At 41.7% G+C, this 22,119-nt stretch overlaps 2 long non-coding RNA genes across 2 annotated transcripts; one reads left to right on the forward strand and one right to left on the reverse strand.

The window, feature by feature from the left end:
- Positions 1–6,633: 6,633 nt before the first annotated feature.
- Positions 6,634–9,119, forward strand: LOC121077925. The gene is made up of 3 exons (XR_005824368.1): positions 6,634–7,101; positions 8,107–8,253; positions 8,794–9,119. It is a non-coding gene; the product is annotated as an uncharacterized LOC121077925 (long non-coding RNA).
- A 2,642-nt stretch (positions 9,120–11,761) lies between these two features.
- Positions 11,762–20,657, reverse strand: LOC121078027. The gene is made up of 4 exons (XR_005824418.1): positions 20,459–20,657; positions 16,216–17,244; positions 15,348–15,458; positions 11,762–15,115 (listed from the first exon to the last, which is right to left on the reverse strand). It is a non-coding gene; the product is annotated as an uncharacterized LOC121078027 (long non-coding RNA).
- Between the last annotated feature and the right edge of the window lie 1,462 nt (positions 20,658–22,119).

Genomic DNA, 22,119 nt, shown 5'->3' on the forward strand with positions numbered 1-22,119 from the left:
CGACCCACCCCCCCGTTGAGGGGCCGTTTGCACTTTTAAGACAGCTAACAATTCTAACATAGTCACTTCGGAGTTATTTTGTAGTGTTTCTAGCCTTCTGCTCAGAGCCCTGCAGCGCTGTGCATGGCGGCACAAAATTGTGGCCAAGTCCAAGGCCAGCCCGTGATCTGCTGGACCCCAGCTCCCGCGTTAGGAGTGGAACGCTGTCTTCAAAATTAAAAAGCCTTCAAAATTGAGAGAGCCAAGTGACAGTCTTCTCACAGAAACCTCCATATCCGCTCAGCAGTCCGGCTCGGCGCTTCAGGCTCAGGCCGGGCAGAGGAAAACCACATTTTTGCTGCTGGGTTTGATGTCCACTCACTCCGCCCATTACGCACCGTGGAATCAAAACCAGCATGGGATAAATGACCGGAGTGCGGAAAGGTGGCACGGCATCATCAGGGCTGAGGCAGAGTACAGGTGCACACTGCAGCCATGCCAGGCGTATTAGTAATTGTGCACGCTAGAGAGTATTTCCAGTGGTAGCATGAGTACCCGGGGCTGTGGGTGAGCGGTGGTTCACCATGACGCTGGTGGTAATGTAAGCATGATGCATCCCTCTCTCACAGCAGCAGATGAGAGTCAGGAAATGGTTTTCGAGTCTATATTATACAAACTGGTAATTCACCGTGCTTAGTAGGAAATCTAGAATACTAACTGCAAAAATTCCACATCAATCTCTTTGTGCTTTATGCAGGAAAAGGATGAAGTGTAGTCATCTATCTTACTGTAGGATTACTCCATTTAAGTTCAGTTTGGGGGAAACTTTCATTGAAATCCCTATAAAAACACTAACCAGGGAAAGAATGATTAACTAAGTGGCATGAGATGGTTTTGAAGCTCATGTCTCACCTAGGTCCAGAGAAGTGTTGAGCATACAGACAAGTGCTATTAGAGCCAATTAAATGTGTGAGGACCCTCTGCTGTGCCCCCACAAAAACGGCTTCCCTTGTCCAGGGCAATGCTTGCTTGCAAGGTACTAACCCTCATACTTCAGCTTTCCACCCCAGAAATTCAGTACAGATCAATTCAAATACCATTATGATGCATGGATTATCAAACTCAGACAGATGGTCTCTCATTAAATAGAAAAGTTTTAATTGTAGGAATATAATACTTTTTTCCACACTTTACAGCTATAGTCTATAAAAATTGTTGGAAATAGAATACAAACAATTTGTAAAGAAACTGTATTGCCTCCATTACCAATCCAACTTTTTTTTTGTCTTGTGGACTGACAGTTGTCTTGTGCAAAAATGAATTTTACTTGAGTTATCAAAATGTGAAAATAAATTGCAGCAGCTTCTTTACATTAAGTGAATAAAATCTTCCATTGTTTCATGGAGAGCTCAATGGCAGCTGAGCAAAAGCAACTTCGTGCTACCAGGTGACCAATTCTAGCAATATATATTGAATATGGAATAGCAATAGAATAGCAGTAAAAACAAAACAAAACAACACCAAAGAGAAACTCATTTTCCTAATTAAATTATAGCACAAGTAGAAAAAAATCAGAAATGCCTCCTATATGCAACCAAAGGGAGATTGTAAAATAATGTAGTTGAAGTTCCATGCAGTCATCTGCCACTAAGTATGTTTTATTAGCTTATAGTCACGGTGTTAAATCCGAAATGTTGTTTGTTTTTTTTTTTAATTTTTAGAAAAAAATAGAGGAAGAAATGAAAACAGACGATGCCTATAGCGAGGGTGCATGTTGTAGGTTGTTTAATATAGGTCCTGTTCTCAAAAGCAAAATAAGTAGTTAGGAAACCCGCACAAAATAGTGCAACTGGAACTGTTAAACTGGAAAACAGCGTATAATATGCATGTCCATTATTGGATATAATGATAGAAAGTGCACTGCAAGAGTGGATGTTTCTACTGGTGTTCACTAGGATGAGGAAGTAGAAGTTCAAATCATTATAAAATGTGTAATTTATTTCTTACTCTGAAAAAGTGGGCAAAGGGAAGGTAACCGCTTCCCCTACAATAAAAAAAGTCAAGTGCTTCTGGTTAACTCCTCAACCACTATCTATCGACTTTTCTGTGTACCCATGAATTCTTTACATTGTTGATTTTCTGACATTTACGATCTGAGGATAGTTTGTTAAATACTTTCAACATTCCATCCTGTCCTGGAAAAGAAACTGAGCAAAAATCCTGGATATTAGGAAAATCCAAAATTCTAAGCCACATATAATTTTTTCAACTAGCTTTTTTTTCAATAATCTAATGGTCAATCTCTCACAATTTTATGTCACCAAATAATGTTAATAATGATCACATGCACAAAGTGCATGAAAAAAGTAATCTAATAGGGTATCATGTAGATAATACAATGTATCAAGAGCTGTGTATCATCAAATCTAGAAGATGTGGTCTGTAGACTCCAGTGCCATTAGGCATTGGATTAATCAGAGGTTACTCAACCATGAACACTTTGTGTCTGCAAAGGGTTTGGAAAGGAGTACCAGAGTTTGCAGGCAAATATGGGGACTGTAGAAAGGTTCAAGGCAATTGTGAGTGGGTAAAAGGCTCTCTCTTGGTGCTCAAGTTCATTTCTTTCTAGGGCCCACAGACTTCCTCTGCCCCCAGTACCAATCTTCTCCCACATCCATTGCAAGGAGCAACTCTTACTCTTTGCTCGATAGCCCCTATTCATCTCCCAGTTAGGAAAAGGTCCAAACAGAACTCAGAAAGCCAGAGGACTACCACTTTTTCCCTTATCTGGGACTTTCTTTCTTTCTTTCTCCAGGACTAACTACAGGGAAGGGCTGCCAACTGCAGCCAGTGCCCACTACTGTAGACACCCTCAGCTTTGTCTTGCAACCCCAGGCAGGCTGGAGCCGTCCAACTCTGCTTACCTGTAAGTAGACCAGGTGAGCTGCGTGGCTCGGGATGTTAATCGGCTACATTTTCAGATGACTCTGAATTTGATTGATAACTTTACCAGCATATTTTAGCCCTTGCTGTGCTTCCTGTATGAAGGAAAACAAAGTGGAAAGGGAAAACAAAGAGGAAAACCCTCTATTTGTGTGTTGTGTCTTGTCCCTGTAACTGTCTTCATTATGACTCAGTTGTTCAGGAGTACAATGCCATTAATCTCTATTATTGCTGCTTTCTCCATGACAACAAATTTCTGTGTTGCTGTTGGATGATGCACAGACCATATCCTTGACTGCAACCAGTTAAGCCTCTGGAATAGTTTACAAAATTTGTTGATAAGGAGACAGAGTTATTACTTGTAACAGATCTCTGTTTCACATGCAGTATTCACCAATATGAAACCTATTATCCTAAACAGTGTTCTAAGCTACTGTGCGATGGTTTTGTGAGAATGATTTTTTTGCTTGTGATCTACATCCTTTGACAGACAGAACAACTACCAGTCTTTCAAAATATATAAATCTGTGAATGTGAAGGTGTGAACACACAGGCCTGAAGAGCAGAAGGGACAACCTGAGTCACTGTTTCCAGTCTCCTACAGCGCATATTATCATGTCATCCCTTCTAGAAATGTCACCTTCTTTTATAAAACTAGTTGGAACCTCAGGTAGAAGACTGACTAGTTATTACATACTTTCACATTACCAAGATACATGTCTGGTATCTGGAGTATTCCCCACGTGTTTGTTTTAACATCATCCTGTGTCTGAGCTACCTTCTTCCTGCTGTTATCTCCCGAACTGTTTATATTGTGTGCACATATTCTCAGCCTTCGTTTTCCTGGATAATCAAGCCATGCTTCTCCACTGCCCTCTTCCTTGAGTTCTGTTCACCTGAGCAATGGCGTTATTAATGACAATGGTATAGAGGCTAAATCTTGAAGACACTCATTAGTTACCTACGCCAGCCCCATAACTTTCCTTTTCAACATTGCTCTTACCATTGCTCAGTAAACTATTCATCTGCCTTAATACTTTCACATCTTCAGATCAACGAGCTCTTTATCATTTGACAGAGTATTTTACTAAAACACAGATATCTGTGATCCTCCACAATTTCTTCTTACACAATAAACTCTCTTATCAAACACATATCTGATCACTTTGGCATGATCCATCTATGACATCCAATGTCATCTTTTGTCTTATTGTAACATTTACTTGTATGGCACTAATGTGTTTCTTTCAAAACTTGTTCTAGAGGCCAACACGTTAGAAGAGCCAGCTTTCACTAGTCTAAATTATGTTTTATGTGCAATTTAAACCACCGCTTTATAGGGAAGTAGATTTTATCATGCCCTGATTTCAAAACTGAGTTCAGATTCAAGTCAGGCCTGGAGGAATGCCACTGCCATGCAACTCTGCCAGCAGGTCTCACTCTCCCCAAGAGCTACTAAGACCATTTTGGTCCCCAAGGTCATTTTGTCTTCCTTTTCATTTCTTTGCAGTCAACCCCGTCATTTAGATGCTGCTCTTCACTCACTGCACTACCCTTCTCACAGTACTTTATAACTATTTTTCCTTCTACTGCCCATCCTTCATTGACATTTTTTTTTTTAACCACTATGATATCTTCATTTAACTGATCTTTTTTCTTCCCATGTACTCTCAGTTGTGGTTTCACTGTGCCCCACAGGATATGTACAGGCACAAATTCTGACAATACATTTGCAGTCAGCTGGAAAATGGAACTTCACATACTGACTGATCTTATTTGCTTCTGCTGCAGCTGGCTGAATGGCATCTTACTGGGAGACACTTATCCTATGTTGCCTTCATACATTTTTTCCACTCTACTCCCACATACCTCCTGTAATGTCACTACTCTTTCTTTATTCAAATTCTCCCACAAGACTCATTGATACCATGATACAAAAACTGCCATGGTTCTATCCATGGATGATGGACAGACGTCTACTGTTACTAGAAAACTGCATCTTGTCCTTCTCCCAGATCATAATTAGGTGCTATATCACCATGGGCTGTGATCAAGTTGGGGCAAACTTTTTCAGTATTTCAAAACCAGCTAGGACACCGTTGCTGATACTGTAATTCAGATGCTGATGATAGACAATAAAGATTAGATTTTGGCCAATATAAATAGGATGAAAAAATCACTACTCTAATTCTTGTTAAATCTAACAAAAGATTTACTCTATTAGCACATGATATAATAGACATGCTAATTTCTATGCTAATATTTTAACAAAACTTTGACTATTTGTGAAATATAACAAATGCTTACTTTATATCCACACTGTGGTAAAGGGAAACCTTTCAGAAGATCTGTTTTACTTCTGCCTAGTTTATTGTAGATCCTTTTTATGCCACTTCCTCTATGGAAGAATGGCCATACTAGGTTAACACCCTGCCTCTTAGAGCAGTCAAATGCTGACTTCTACATAGGAATGTAAGCATTTGTTGTGTTACTCACATGCTCTTCCAGGATCCAAACATTTTCAGCTGGGGTGTCTTGTGTTCCTTTGGATGTGCTCTTAAAATAGGATGCTCTGTTGGTCTAGCATTAAAAGCTTTTTCAAGAGATTTTTCAGCTAGGGTCAAAAGATTCTTTTGAGAGGTTTTTTTTTTTTTTTAAACCACTAATTATACTTTTCTTGTTGAATCTTGGGATGAGAATATGTATTTTAATGTCAAAAATTATTTATAAAGTTTTAACTATTTTAGTAATGTTGTCAACAAGAAACAGATCTGTTCATAAAATTAGGTATCAATAAATAGAGACCTTCTGCACATCAAAGAATTTTTTGACTTTCAAGCAGATAGCTATGGAAAACAGATGACTCTTCTCACATTGTTCAGTGATTTGATTTTGCTGGAAAATTGTAACCTTTTTATGAGTGACTCCTACCATCTCACAAACACTTGCCAGCCATCTGAAAGTGGCCATTTGTTCACACTTCAGTATTTCTCAGTACATAGAGTTTTTCCACTACCATTGAAGAACTCTAAATTCAAGTAAGGTTTTTACTTGATGCCAGGACTACTAATTTCTACACTAATTTCTACTGTGCTTTTACTGTTTGGCTGTTGCTAGTTACACCCATACTTTTCCCAGTTATGTATTATATACTAAATTTCACAGAACAGCAAGTGTGATGGAGGAAGGCTATAGATGTCAAAAGTGTTGAGTGCTGTTAGGGTCTGTATATGTCTAAGAATTTGCTATTATTTTACTAAGCCTAAAACTGCAGTTTACATTAGAAAATCCTATTGAACAAAGGATGTCATATTATTGAGTGGAATGTAAGAACTACTTAGGTTTCCAGATCTCCATCTATCTGATTATATGATGCAAAAATAAGAAAAGAACCACATAAATGTATGTGTTACACAAGGAATACTCCCATTTCCTGTGATGAGTTTTTGATATCGTGTAAGAAAATGGCAATTCTTATCTACAAAGGTATTTTCCCCTTACTTGATGTCAGAGGGAAGGAAACCCCCAACCTGTCCCCACTGAGGCATCCCACAGTGCCTACAATAATTTGCACGGTGTTCTTGTGCCTTTTCCTATACAAGAAAATTTTCCCTTTGATTTAATATTCAAGGTGTACTTGAGTATATATAGGCAGCGTGTGGTGTTAAAAAGTCATAAATCAAACGTAGCTCTTCTGAAAGGAAAAATGCTGTTTCTCTCTTTCTTATTCTTGAGTTGCTCCTTCTCTGTCTCTATGGGCAGCGCAATAGAAGAATTTCAAGAAAACTTCAAGGCTTTAGCGCGTCTTACAAACGAGGAGGTGGGTCATTATCTTTTCCTCTTCTTTTTTTTTTTTTTTTTTTTTTACAGTTCTTTTGATGGAAGTGTCAAATCGAGAATGGGCTAGCTGCGTCTCTAGTTTGTTTCTCCCGTGTTTTGTTTGTTAAACTTAAAATGTTGAAGGCACTGAGTGTCAGCCTCTCCTCTGAAGCTGGTGCTGCAATTGTTTCCCCAAAGGAAGTTCAGAAATAGAAAACCTGATGAAGACGATATGTAGGTAGAGATGCTTAACAATGTGGCAGTTACTTAGAAATACCTTCTAACACCTTCTCAATCTCTCTCTCTCTCTCTCTTTTTTAATTTTAGCTCTACCTTCCAGTACCTGGACAGAGATTTCAGGTAAGACTTTTAAAGGTTCTTTATTACTGCTGTTGTACTGCTTTCTAGCAGATCTTGAGAGTAAGACCACTAACAAAGATTCAATCTCACAAAAATGGAATATGCATGCTAATTGTGTTTTCATAAGCAATTCAGTGACATTCCTTGTATACAAGAAGTTATGCAAGTGAATAACAAATTTTGAGACTTATAGTTCTACTGAAGTCAATTTCATGAGCTCTCAAGATGAACTTAATACTGAGGCTGTTCTCAACACTACTACGTGTCTAGACCCCCGAGTGGTACCTCATGTAGAGCAGAAGGCAGCGAACACAATTACTACTTGAAATGCTAAAATGTTCTTACCTCTTGGTAAACAGATGAGCTATCATAAAGCGTAACAGAGTTTGTCTCCAAAGGAAGCAATCTGCAGACACGACAAGTTACCTCGCGTAGATAGCCCTGTTGATCAGTGGTTTTCAGCCTGCGGTCTGCAGATTTCTCTGTGAACTATGAAAGCTTCATGAAAAGAACAGGCGGTCTGTTGCTGGGAGGCCTTATATTTAGAGAAAAATTAAGAGTTTGCAATTTTAAAAAAGGTGAAGGGCAGCATTTTAATAGACAGATGAGTGCAATGCTTCTGTCCTGTACAGAGGTGGTAGCTCTGAAAGGCAATTAGGCAATTACCAGATCTTATCTCCTGGGGCTCATCACCATGATTTTGATAAAACCCCAACCCCAACAGATTCTATTCCTGTTTACAACTATTGTTCCTGTGTTGATTTATATTTCGTTTATGATGATTTTTTTTGATGTTATGTGCTTGTTTGTTTCCTCCTCCAGATTTTTACCAACAAATCACAGAAAATACAGAAAAACACTTCTTTCCCTAATTGTATGGAAATAGAGTAGGAAATAGATTGTTTATATTTCTGCTGTTCATGCAGTTAGTTATTGAATTTAACCACATAAAATATAACTAATTTGACAGAATATAATTTTGCTGTTTGATTTATTTTTTTTTAGTGCAACTGTGTTCGCTTTCACCTGGAAGAAACCATAAAACAGCTGAATAGAACAGACTTCTTGAAGAGTGACCGAATGAAAAGATGCGTTTTTCTGATGAAGCAAAACACAGACCACATCATAGCAACTTTCCATAAAACACACACAGTAAGTTTCTCATATATTATTTATAGTGGCTAAGTAGGTAAATTTTGAATTTACTGTGAGTGGACTGATTATTTGTTTTCAAAACATACAAAATTAAACAACTCTGAGCATCCTGGTCCACTGAAGTCAGTAGCAAAATTTTGACACTATCTCTGTAACACTCTTGATTTTGCACTGTTGATCATTATGGCTGCCTTCAGCAATGGTTTTGTAAAAAATACTTACATAAGCATACTTACATTCACGGAGTCTGGATGCAATGTATAGTTTTTTAAAAGATGCATACCCCTTAAAGAAAACCTGGTCTTGTCACCACGTAGAAGATAAATAAGAAAAGGCCCTATGCCACATCTCAGTGAGCAAAGTCAGGAGGAAATACTCCTGATTTTCACAAGTCTTCTGTCCATTCATTCATGAAGGTGTGTCTTTCCTTCTTGATTAAATATTGCCTTGAAAAACAATGGATAATCTGCAGCAATATGCACCTTTTATTCTCCTCCACATTAACCTTATTATCACTATTACTTGTTATTATTATAGGCACCTGAGGAAAGTCCTTTATGCCGAGTGAAAGAGAAACCTCTGCAGAGTGCCCCAGCGTGCTACGAAAAGTTTTTTCAATGGCTGCATGAGGAGTGCCAGAAAACGGGCTGATGGAAGCTAGCAACCCAGCTAGTTGAACATGTGTTTTATACAACACTATAGCTAGTTCTGACAGAACGCTCTAAGGCTGCCACAGAGCACCCCAAAGAGACAATACAACACGAGCATGAATGTTTTACATATGTATTATCAGATATTTATAACTGTATTTCTTACTGCAGCTATCAATGTATTTATTTAATTTATAGAGAACTTTTAATTTGTATGGAGTCAAAATGTTCAAAGTTATAATGAATAAAAGAACTTAAAGTTATTAATTCTATTGTGTTTTTGTGGGCTATAAAAATTAGAATATATGTTAAGGCTTGAATGAAACAATGCGAGTTAAATTACTTTTCCTAAATAAAGACATTGTATTAATCTAGAACTTGAAGGAAATGGTACGTTTGCTGATGTATAGAAGCGTACATTGGTTTCCAAATGAAATGTAAAAGTCTCTGCATGTTTGAGAAATCACTCGTCTGGCTTTTGAGGCATGAAGTAGTGCGAGTAACTGCCCAGTCTAGTCATTAGGTATGTTTTAAGCCAAAGGTACTTGGCATATGTATATCTTTGGGAAGCAGTAAGCCTCATCAACGAAGTAAAACATGAATACATAATTGAACAAAATAAAATTCCAGGAATCAGAAGATAGCTATTTTGTGAAGATCACAACAAATACTTAATAAGTGACAAGTAAAGCATTGAAAAGGTGGCTGAGAGCTGAGGATGAATTTGCAAATCCTGAGAGCACAGCAAAGAGATTCCCATCTTGGACCGAGAGAAGCCAGGACAAAACCAGACACCGTTATTACTAGAGTGAAGGTGGCTAACACATCGGATTGAGAAATTATAAACTTTAGCTAGAACAAATAAATACAAAAATTAAGAGGAAATGCTGAGAACACTGACCAACCCCACAAGTCAAGAGTTTGTTGTGTTAGTTACTGTGACAGACGTAGCAACAGCAGGAGACAGTGGAACATTTAATTTTGGAAGAGCTTGTCACCTGAAGGTATCTCAGCATCTCACCTCAGCAGTGCTCTGGTGATTCAGCCCAGGAGCCCTGACTCAGCTCCAGAGGAGATGATGGTGCATCCTTAGAGATGCTACAGCTGGGAAACCTCATCCATAGAGAAGACATTAAGCACTCGAACGACGGCTTTCACATGTAACTATAATGATGCAAGACTGCTACAAATAAGGCAAGGCTGGAGAGCTTGCTTTTTTTTTTCCTTCTCTTATTTCATGGTTTGTTTCAATTTTCTGCATAAAACTGAAAAATATGAGGGAAGTCAGAATTTTACCACATTTGCAGAAACTATACAATCCTATTAAAAAATAAAGCCTTTCAACCAAATATGACTTTACTGCATGACTTTAACATTGTTATTGGTTGCACTAAAACCTTACCTTTCCTTCCAAGGTCTCTCAAAATGTGAAAAACGTAGGGTGCAATGTGACATACTGCTGGGAGGGGATGACATTGCTCACTGATGCCAGGCTAAAACTCACGAGGCAAGCACTGACAAATACTGCTGACTACTTAAAAGCACTGGACCTAACTAAGGCAGCTTTACAGCAGAAAAGATCTGTAACTGCAACATATTTTCATGCAACTGTATGTAAGCTCAGCTCATACATAAGAGAGTATACTTTCACTATTCTTTCGCAGTCAGAGGGAAATATTTTCATTTTGCTCTTCTAGAAACATTATACTTTCTGCATTAGCACAGATTAACAGAAAGTTTGGAGTGCCTGCAGTCCTCATTTTACGCCCTCTGCTCTTCAGTAATTACTGGTGTCAGGATCATAAGACAATTCAGAGTCCTTCAGAGCATTTTAAAATACCATCTGGTTGAGCGGAAGAAAGGGATTGTCAGTGTTCAGAGGGACTTGATTGTCAATGCAGGGCATCATCCATTTGCAGCCTGGCCAACCCGTTGAAAAGTCAATTTGGAAGAGAAATGAAAGGTGCTGCTTCAAACCAGCCTCACCAAGACACATGAATGAGATTTTTTTGAGGGAAAAACTGTAAATGTAAGGGCAGGGAAAGTGATGAGGCTGACTGTGCAACATTTAAAATTCACATTCAACATACACAGTCCTGTTCACTACTGTGAATGAAGAGGAGAAGCCTGAGCACTCAGAAAAGACACATGACAAGAGAAGCCTTAAGGCTGTCATTTTCAAGGTGTATAGGCAAAAAATCAAACTCAGCCAGAGCCTGGGCTCGGGGAGGTCTATTGCTGAAGGATGAGGACACCCAGCCATACTCCTCCTGCAGAGCGTGGTTTACAGTGTGGGAACTGAAACCCTGGTGTCAATGATAAAAATCAGAAAACAAAGAAACAAAGTTTCTTAGTGATATGGTTTAGTGGAGGACTTGTTAGCGTTAGGTCAGAGGTTGGACTGGGTGATCTTGGAGGTCTCTTCCAACCTAGACGATTCTGTGACTCTGTGAAAGAATTAGAGACAAACACACTGAGTTATTTAAGGTGAACGAACTATAATCACAGATTTCTGGGCTCCTACTGATTTTATTTTCCGTTAGGTTGTGCCTTTACTCCAACATGGGGCACAGAGGGAGCAGCAAATGGCATCAACTTTGTCTGAGACCTTTTCTTCCAGAAACAAACAAACAAAAACAGCTGCTGATGTCTTTGACATCACCAATTGGACTGGCAAAACCAGGATCCCTTTGTGTGGAAAAAGGGAAAGTCTTGGTTAGTCCATGTGTTTCTAATCCTTTACTCTTTTGTGATGTATTCAGCAAAACCTTAAACACCAGGCTTAAGCTCTCTCTGCAAGAAGCAGATAAGGCATCATTCCCACGTACCCCTGGCCCCATCCCACCTCTGCCCAGTGTGTGCCGATCTGCCCTGCAGAGTTAAAACCATTCTCCCCTGAACCACTGCTCAGCTGCTGCCCATGGTGCTTCCAGAAAGCAGTCACCCCCACGGAACACTACAGAACTGTAAACAACATTCCTCCTTTCTTCCTAAGAAAAAGATTTACATGTTTTTTTAGGTCAAGCTTTTTACAAAATTTCTCAACTTTCCTGGCTTGACGCTGGCTTCTGCGCAAGCCGCAGGTCTGCGGCTGGGGCAGAGGGGCTCCCAGGAAGGTCCACCGTGAGCAGCACTGCTGCGAGATGCTGGAAATGCTTCGCATACAGAGAAAATGATCGATGTAACATTTACTAACGATGTGCAGTGATAAAATAAAGTTTCCATATGTGAAGTTACATGAGTCAAAAGTTGCCCATTTATTAAGACGGATTAAAAATGAAGATAAGGTCTCCCAAGCCCTGCGATCTCCTCATACATCTAGCCTGCCCATTCAGATGAGGGAGGGAAAAGACCCAACACGACCTCTCACAAATGTCACCCTAGGATGTCCTTTACCCACACCCATCGGTCCCATTTATCACCGAAACACCCACACATTCCTCCAGGTGGTGCCTGGGGGCTGCCCCCACAGGCACGCTGCTGCCCATGCCCCTGGGGCACAGGGGACAGAGGAGCCGCTGCAGTGGCCCCAGGGACCCCCAAGCATCACCTCTACTGTGCTCCAGCACTCTCACCATCACCTGCCCCTGGCCAGATTGCACTGAGCAGCCGTCACCATCTTCAGTGGAAAGACCATTGAGGACAGGAGCTGGAGCCTGCTCCAGGCTTTCAGAAGTTTCCATTTTCTTGAGCCTGGCAGGCTAGCAAGGCACAAGCTGCTGCACCATATCCATGCTGCATTACTTAATCGCAGCAGCACAGAAAGCTTATCTGGGCATCGTAACTTTGTGCTTATCTAGATGAATGAGCAAAACCAGATACTGCAGATGCAGCTTCCAGCTAACGATGCCCCCAAAAAAATCCGGGGGTGATGGTGGCACGTCAATTCACATGTCTCACTTCAGGGCCACCTCTCTCAGTGCCGCAGTGTTCTGAATAAATAATCTAATCGAGGGCAGCTCACTTTCATATTTCTGATCATTCTAAATTCAGATGGAGTAACTTTGGGTCAACCCAACAGTTTAAATCTGCATTCAGTGCCTTTTTCTCCAGCCTTCAAAAATTCTTCAGAAATATTTTCTTTGTTTATTCTTACTACCAATTCTGTTTGTGCCTGTGGTGCCTTCGCTCTGCCCATGCTCACAGATCAGATAGATTCCAGAGCTGTGGAGACCAAGGTTTACAGCATGGAGAAGGTCAAGATCTGTTGCTTTCATCGCCCTTTTTGTTCTTAGAGTGTCCTTCATCTTCTTAACCATGCATTCACATGTAAAAAGCCCTCAGAACAATGATGAAGCTGAGACTGGATGCAATGACTACAGTTTGTGTGGGGACACTGAGCCAGTTTAGGGAAAATAAATGACACAGGGAGAATTTGGAGTTATTTCAAGAAGAAGCAGGGGTAAAAAAGGGAAACTGCATCACAAAGTCTTACAGTTTTGGAGTACGCAACAAAATGATGCAATGGTCATGAAAACGTGAAGAACAAACCGTGCAAAGACAAGCTCATGATATTGGTATTTATAATAAACAAACAAAATAATGTAATTCTTGGGAACCAGGAATGAATGTCCTAATTAAAAAGAAAAGAAGAAAAAAAAGAAAGCCCACTAAATTTGCCAAGGGAAAAAAGAAATTGCACAGTTCATACAAAGTTCTGGGACAGTGCTGCGATTCCACAGAAGTGATCAAAAACCCAAAACTCAAAAGGGAGGAAAAAAAAGGCTTAAGACAGAAAATCTGTTAGCAGGCAAGCGTTGGCCAGGAGCAAAATAGAGCCAGCTGTGCTGTGTGTGATGAGGAGAGGACCTCAGCAGGAGGGAAGGTGGTGGCTCCCTCCAGGGATGGGACCGGCTGTGGCACAGGCTGAGATAGCCCTGAGCAGAGGCAAAGATGAAAAAAGAGAAATCTCACAGCAGGCCGGAGGTCCTGCAGCCCTTCAAAACCACGGTGCCCATGCAGGCCTCCAGGGACCATGTCAATAGCCAGCACGGGTGGCAGGTACAGCCCCCGGTGCCTGTGGAAGGGAGCTCTGACCCAAAACAACAGAACACCAGTGGCTGGGGTCAGCAGGCAGGGACCCCGGGGGTCCGCCCGGTCTAGCCCCTGCTCGAGCAGGGCCACATTGCTGCGGGTTTGTGGGAGGTAAGTTGGAACAGACTGTAAAACACTTCTTGCTGTTGCCAGAAGCACAGCGGGTCAAAAAAGGGCTTCATAAGTTCATTTCCACCATTCACAAGTTCAGCTGACAGAGCCTTTCTGCGGGGCTCTGGCGATGCCTTCGGCTCCCACTGATGCCACTGAGATCCTGTTCCGCAAGGCCTCAGTCCCTGCAGCTGTGTGATGAGAAGGCACTGCAGATAAACTGGCAGTGTAAAGACACAATCTAGCAATAGGGATGACAAACCAAGTAGGCAAAACCGGCAGTGACAAGCTAGCAGGTTACTCTCAGCTGCACCACACAACCACTGCTGGCTCCTGCAGTTCGAGGCGCTGAGACACCGAGGTGCGCACTCAGCTGCTGCGGCCTCAGGGCCCCGCTGCCAGCCCTGAGCTGCTCAGCACCACCGGCCAGGCACCAGCACGCAAAAAGCAGGTGGTGATGTTAAGCAGACAGAAACATAATGGGGCCCTGAGGTTTGCCACCACTTCCTCTGAGCAGCCAGAGCACGGCAGGGACAGGAGCGTGCGGCTGCACAGCCCTCAGCGCTGCCCAAGGTCGGAGCCCCACAGAAGAGAACCAGTAAGGGTTTCTCCCCAGGGGAACAGGGCTCCCTGGCCTTTCCAGGTGGCCCCAGCAATCTCAGGCAAAAAAACATGACCTTTCCAAGTGAACAAACACTCAGGTGTGACCTGAGTCACACCTGAACAAACTGCTCCCAGGCACAGTGGTGCTGCCCTGCTGGTGCCTCGCCACCTGCCCGCCCTGCACTTGCTCCGGGCAGTGGCACAGCCACAAGTAAACTAATCGAGAGGAATACCTGCATTTCAGTACCGTCTTATCTGAATGATTGCACAAACGCAGCTGGTTTTCTTTCCAGACATTAGTCCACCGATTCTCTGCGGTTGCTTTTTCTCTGACAGTGCAGTCTCATGTTGCCTATCAGCGGGCTGCGCCGTTATCTGCGGAGCCGGCCCCGATCTCTGGGGAAGTGTGGTGGGGCCGGCATCTGCCTGGTCATGCTTCGGGTCATTATGTGAGTTGCTGACTGAAAAAATAAGAGGCCACATCCTTGCATCTTTACTACCTACTTCTGTGGAAATGCTGATTGGGTAAGGAGTATGCCCAAAGATTAATCACAAAATTTACTGGAACCTTTCCCTTCCAGAAAGTCTCAACATATGGCCTTTTTTTATATCAGTTTCAAAAATCAACCCAAAGTATTTATTTCCCTGTAGAGAGACCATAAAATTGTAGAGGACCAGTCCAGAAGCACTTACAGGTTCTCTGAGCACATGAGGGTGATGAGGACTCATCTGTATCTTATTTTTCTGGCTGCAGGCATCTATGCTGCTCCCCACATGAGCAATATAGCCGAGTTACTGACACTACTACAACAAATGAAGAATTCAATGACAGGGGACATTCTGGTAAGTTCAATTTATACTTTAACCTACAGTTTGATATATTGATGTACTGAATCATCTTATTCTCTGAATACTTAGGTTGCATTGAAAGTTGAATTTTATTTTCATTGGTGTTAATGATGATGATATTTGAAAGGCTTAATCAATAAATGTATTATTTTTCAGAATCTGAGAATTGAAACTCCAGCTTCTCTAGATGTAAGTAAACTTTTTTTTTTAAGATAAAATTATTTTTTTTCATAATTTTAGTCATTGGAAATTAAGATAGTTTTTAAAATTATCTTCTAAAATACTCCACTTGTATATAAGTACAAATGAAGCTATTATAATGTTATTATTTTTAATAACCTTTTAACAATATTTAATCAAGTGAGTCAAAGAAAAATATGTTGTGATATAAAAGTAGCCAAGGAGACAGTAATACAGCAGCTATTCTTGTTCTAGGTTTTTGTAATACTTCTGCAGAACCCACACACACTGATTTTCTGAATCAACTTTTTAAATGATGGACAATAAAAAGGCAAGAGGAATGAACTCATTCACATTTCTTGCTTGTCCATCTCCATTCTATTTAAATTCTTTTTTTTTTGTATCAAACTATTTAGTCTACTTTTAGAACACCTTTTTATATGTGTTCCATCAATGAGGACAGTTGTATTACCACATCTTGTTCGAATGATGTGGCTTGTGAGAACATCCCGGGACCAAGACTCTGACTTACTGTGTATCCATGAACGGTGCCTGTCTTAACAGGAGGACCAAGTTCCTCTGCATGCGTTTTCCATCTTCATTTGCTTCTCCAAAAACTTCTCATATTCCTTGGCACTTCAGAAAGATCCATGTTCCCTCTGTGCGTAAAGGTGATTTTCTCTGCAAGCTGACTTTAAATACAACTTTCTCTTGGCACAGACACTGTTAATCAGACTTAATTCTACTAACTGTAAATTTGGTTTTAAGGTGAGATCACATTCCAGCACAGGGTTCTTCAGACTGCACACTCCGTGTCACGTTGTGGTGTGTCGTCCTGGGTGCCGAGCAGAGGCAGGGCGGCTCCGTGCTTCAGTGCTCGCTGCTCATCACTGCCAGGAGCATGCAGCTGCCCAAACGAGGGCAGGGGAGAAATGATCCTTGTGGCCACGTAGCATCTAGTCTCAAACTGTCACAGGCATGATGCTGACCTTCGGCAGCCATCCATGTTTTCTCCAGCCATCGCTGATTATTGCTTCATTTTCATCACCCTCTTCTCCTGTTACACTTCTCTCCGCTCTGTCCCTGCTTCTGATAGCAGCGCCCTCCTCCTTCCCTCTCTCCGAGTTTAATGGATTTCTTCCGAAACAACTCCACGCTGGCAAGTATCATCACTCAGTGCTCTGCTTCTGTCTTGTGTCCCATTCAACTTTTCTGGCCACCTTGCCCAGACCATAAGACCTTGGAGACAAACGCCAGCTACTGCTTTGCAGACGATGACCAGCACGCCTCATGTGTGGCTCTCCCCGGGGCAGGACAGGGCCACCAGGGCCAGGAGAGCAGAGCACACCCATTCCCACTCCCCTCTTAGCACACAGCCATCAGCTGTCACAGGGCTTAGAGCAGGGAATAATTTTGGGTTCATTTCATTGCTTTCTCACATTGCAGAGTCAGCCAGGTGCAGCTCCTGGCACAGACAGCATCTTGCATCCAAACTGAAGGCATGAGCCAGAATTACCTGCTGGTACGAGCAGATGTAAGAAATCAAACCAGTCTCAGATTGCTGTAAAAGAGCAAGGACTGTGTTTTGAGATGATTCTGTGGTTAATCTGGACATTATGAAACAGAGACTATCAGAAAGCTAACACAAACTATCATCTGCCTGAGTACCTAAAAGTAGGTACCGGTCAGGCATATGCGCCTAAGTAATTTGCAGACGTGAGCACCAAAGTCAGTAACACCTTTTTTTTTTTTTTGTCACCCAGCCAGTTGGATGTCAACCAAGACAACATTTTAATAAACTAATTGTAGGTCATAGTTACAAATTCCTGTTTCTCAATTTTGGCATTTCCTTCCATCTTAGAATGTAAACTGCATCAACGCATTGTTTGAAGGAGCGGAACTGTTGAAAACTAATCCTGACTTGAAGAAATTCAGTGTTTTTTTCCAAAAATTTGAAAGACTGAAGCAATCTCTCATACCAAGCCTGACAGAAGAGGTAGGAATTTATTTCTCATCTATCAGAGATCATGAGGCAGAGACCTGGTAAACTGTGCTCCGCAGTTTATGACTGAGCCCTTATGGCTGCAAAAGAGGGGTTCATTTTTAGGCTGCCTTTTGTTCAATACATGGAAGAAAAAAACCTGGCATTATTCCACCTTTCTGCCCTTCCCTTGTTCTAGTCTCCAGGTTGACCCACCTCTAAAATGTGGGTTCATTTGCATTTATAAGGCTTAAGGAAAATGATGTCATTTATAGAATGATATTAAGGTGAAAAAACTGTACATAATGGTTAAATGCTAAGTATTTTCTTTGTCTTGATTAACTTTTCAGGGAGAATGTGAAACAGAAAGAAGGAATACAACAAAATTCATAGAAAAACTGATAACATTCATCCGAAAATTATCAAAAGACGCAAGAGCATAGGATTACAAGTCCCTAGAATTGCTGTAAATTAAATGAGTAGTAAAATGTGCATTTGTTTTAAATGTGCTCCTCCTTTGTGTTAGAATTTGGAAGGGCACACCTTCTATTTCAGTGGTACTGTTCATGTGTGGAATGTGATCTCAGAAAGTGTCAATGGCAAAATGTCATTCATGTTTCTAGATGAAAATGTAAATGCTTGATAAAGCATATAGCGCAGGGTATTATGAAGTTACTTGACTGATCATAAAACCTGGTTTCACATTAAAAGAACAACTTTATTTCAGAATGCTCACAGCAGGGATGAATATAAATGGATGCAAGCAAAAGCAACAGGTTCATACCTCACACCCTATCTAACCCTTGTAGAGCTCCGTGGGTTTTGCAAGCTGTGCCATAAATACTAAGCAGCATATTGAAATGAGATACGAATATTTCCTTCATCTTTCTTTAAAGCATCAGTTGTTGAGTTTCAGGAAGGGACAGCATGCATTTTAATGATGTGTGTTGAGGCTCCATAATTTTTCAGGTTTAAGGTCCAATTTCTGCTAGAAACCCCTGCTGGTACTGTGTAAGCCTCAGCAGAAGGATGCCCATGGATGGGCACTATACTTGACAAAGCGTTTGGAAGAGCAGGAGCCCCTGTAGAGACCTTTATACCAGTACACGACTGATGTTGCTGAAACGGTTAATTTTGCTCAGGGAACTAGTATTAGCTATACTGGGAAAATCTCAACATTATAATATCCATCTGTAATAAAGAGAATTAATCAATATAATTATATGAGCAAAACTTTTCTAGTACACAATTGGCTTTGTCACTGCTTTGAAGGCAGTTGAGGATGAACTGCAGAAGTCATATTCACATAATATTCCATCTCTAATGCTCTGCACAAGCTTTGCTGTGTATGTATGTGTTTTATCCACAAGCAGCACAAGAATATTGTGCTTGTGCCTAGCAGTCTGCTCAAAATCTTTCACAAGCACTGAGAAACTTCCTGAGATTTTTAGATTTTTCCTTTTACCTGCAGCTTTTTTAGTTCACTGTAGATTTGGTAACTAAATAATTTAAAAGATACGGGTATATACCACTTAAGAGAATTAATATATTGTGTTGTTGCCTTTTTTTTTTTGTAAATCTAATGGTGATGATAGGAGCAGATAGATCGATCTGAATTTATTTGCATGGTATCAGTTAAATTATATTACATTTCATAGATTTACGTATTGGTGTCAACTAAATTATATTAAATTTCATATATATATATATATATATATGTATTTTGGAGAAAATATTTATTCTGTATTTTTGCTACTTTTCATAAATCGAATAAACGGGTATCTCCCTTCTTTTTTTTTTTTTTTTTGTTTCCCTCTCCCACAAGTTTCACACTTGGGCACACTGAGAGCAGGGCACTGCCTGCCCCCCAAAGCAGCAGCACCAGCAGCCCCAAAAGCTGGTGCGTCACCCTCTAGGAGACAGCAGAGCTGGGCTTTAATACCATAAAGGCATTTTTGAGGAGCTAAACTGTATCAAAAAGCAAGAGAGAGGCAGAAAGTTAAGGCAGCAGTGCTTCAGCCTCGAAAAGCAGAAGGCTGTTTGGAGGTATTACTCCAGAGGGTGTCAGGGCAGACCAGCAAAACGTCAGCACAGCACAAGAGAGCCTCCAGAGGAAGCTCCTGATGACGCCGGCTTTTTAATATGCTAATCTCATTTTTCATATTTTTACTATCATTTCCGCATCATTCCTCGTTCCCACTGTATCAGATCAAGTTCAGAGATGCCTCTACGCTGGCTTCTATGCCAGCACGGAAGCAGCCACTTTCTCTGATGGCCACCAAGCTTGCTGCTCCCCCCACTGCCTCCTCGCCTCCTGGCATCCAGGCAGAGCGCGGGGGCCCCGAGCAGCAGCCCCCAACCCTGCACTGCCCCCTGACCCCACTGGGACACAGCACCCACGCAGCCCTCTGTGGCCACCAAAGCCCAGCGCCCCATGCGAGCTGCTGTCTCGGCTCAGTGGTGTTGGAGCTGGGAAGGAAGGGTAAAGGAAGAAAAACCCTTCGTTTACCTACATTTCCATTCTCTCTATGGAGGAACCACACCGTGGTGCACCTTTAATGCAGTGCTGGTTTCAGAAATCCTGATTCCGAGCCCAGGTCCTGCCCGAGTCACGGCAGCACGAGCCACAGCCGCTGCAGTGCCACCGCTCACCCCGGGCTCTGCAGGGCCAGGGGTCAGCCACAAGCACAGGACCATCGGGCAGGGAGCATGCGGGTGCTGGCATCACGAGGGTAAACCCACTGATGCCATCACAGAGTGAAAGAGAGCCAACCGTACGGGCATAAATACTTACTGCAAAAAATCCCGGGTCGGACCTCGCTTGGATCGGTGGGTGGTTTTCAGAGAAACGTGCAGGGAAGGAGGAGAAGCGAGCAGGTTGTGATAGGCAGGTTGTGCCTGCCACAGAAAAAATTCAACCCTTCTCCAGCAGTTATACAGGTCCAGAGAGGTAACTTAAGGATCACCCAAAAGAGGACCTGTTAACTTAAAATGGCTGGTGGCTTTACCTGGAAACCAGAATACATCTCCTTTTGCCCCCTAAATACAACTTCAATTGCCTTTCTCCTCCCCACCCACCTGCACCCTTTTTCAGGTCTAAAAGGTTCCAGCTGTATTTTAAATGTTAACTTCTAAGGGAAGTCTAAACTAATAATTTCTTCTAGCATGCCTAGGAAAAATCAACATGTACTTAACATAAAACCATATTATTTTACTTCACTTAACCTTTTAAACCTTAACTTTTATACCACTTGAATTGAAGGCACACGGCACAGACTTGCTCTATAAAATTTTATCAGCCTGTTTATTTTTATTGGGAGCTTGGAGGACATCCCCCTAACGCTGAGATACCAGGAAAGCTCCTTGCAGAGGAAGGACGACGTAACGTGTTAAAAATGTTCTTGCTGCACCTTAGTGCAATTTTATCTCTGTAAAATAAGGACACAGATTTGCAAGACAAATTATAACTGCAAGCTAACAAAACTGCAGAGCAAATGCTTGCGGATGGCTGTGATAAAATCTATGTACCTGCCCACTGGAGGGCAGAATCCCGCACCCTGTGCTCGTGGTGCTGCAAGGCTGCTAAAAAAAAATAAAAAATGGGTGCAGCGTTTTGATTTTGTTGTTGTGTTTATTTGCTTGGTTTGGTTTTGTGGGTTTGTTTGTTTGTTTGTTTGTTTTTGTGTGTATTTTTTTGTGTTTGGAGTTGTGTGGTTTTTTGTGTGTGTGTTTGGAGTTGTGGGGTCTTTTTGCATGTATTTTTTTTTTTGTATTTGGAGTTGTGTTTTTTTTTTTTGCCTGTATTTTTGTGTTTGGAGGTTTTTTTTTTTTTTTTTTATTACATGCATTTTTTGTGTTTGGAGTTCTGTTATATTTTTGTGTGTGTATTTTTTTTGTGTTTGGAGGTGGGTTTTTTTGCGTGTATTTTTTTTTGTGTTTGGAGGGTTTTTTTATTATTATTACATGTATTTTTCTGTGTTTGGAGGTGGGTTTTTTTTGCGTGTATTTTTTTTTTTCGCGTATTTTTTTTGTGTTTGGAGTTGTGTTTGTTTTTTTTCCTCTTTTTTTTTTTTTTTTTTTTTTTGTGTGTGGGTGCCGCTGCTCCCCAGGTGCCTCCTCGGGGTTTTTTCCCGGCGCGGTCGGGTTTTCCCGGCGGTGCGGCTGGAAGTCCCGGCCGGTTCCTGCCCGGGCTCCCCCCCGACCCCGGGGCCCGGGATTCCCGGGGCCCGGCGCCCCCCCGCGGCCGCCCCGGGTACGGCGGATTCCGGGAAGCGCCTCTCGCCGCTCCTCCTGCGGGAAACCGAAACTCAGCCGGGGGAGAGGGAACGGGGGATGGGGAGGTAAAGGAATAAGGGGGGGGTGGTAAAAGGGATAAGGAGGGAGAACCACCTCCCCCTCGTCCCCAGCCTCCTGGCGTTCCCAGGGAACAGTTCGGGGAGGAAAAGGACAAACTGG

This window comes from Cygnus olor, chromosome 14 (genome assembly GCF_009769625.2).
Source record: "Cygnus olor isolate bCygOlo1 chromosome 14, bCygOlo1.pri.v2, whole genome shotgun sequence".
NCBI classification, from domain to species: Eukaryota; Metazoa; Chordata; class Aves; order Anseriformes; family Anatidae; genus Cygnus; species Cygnus olor.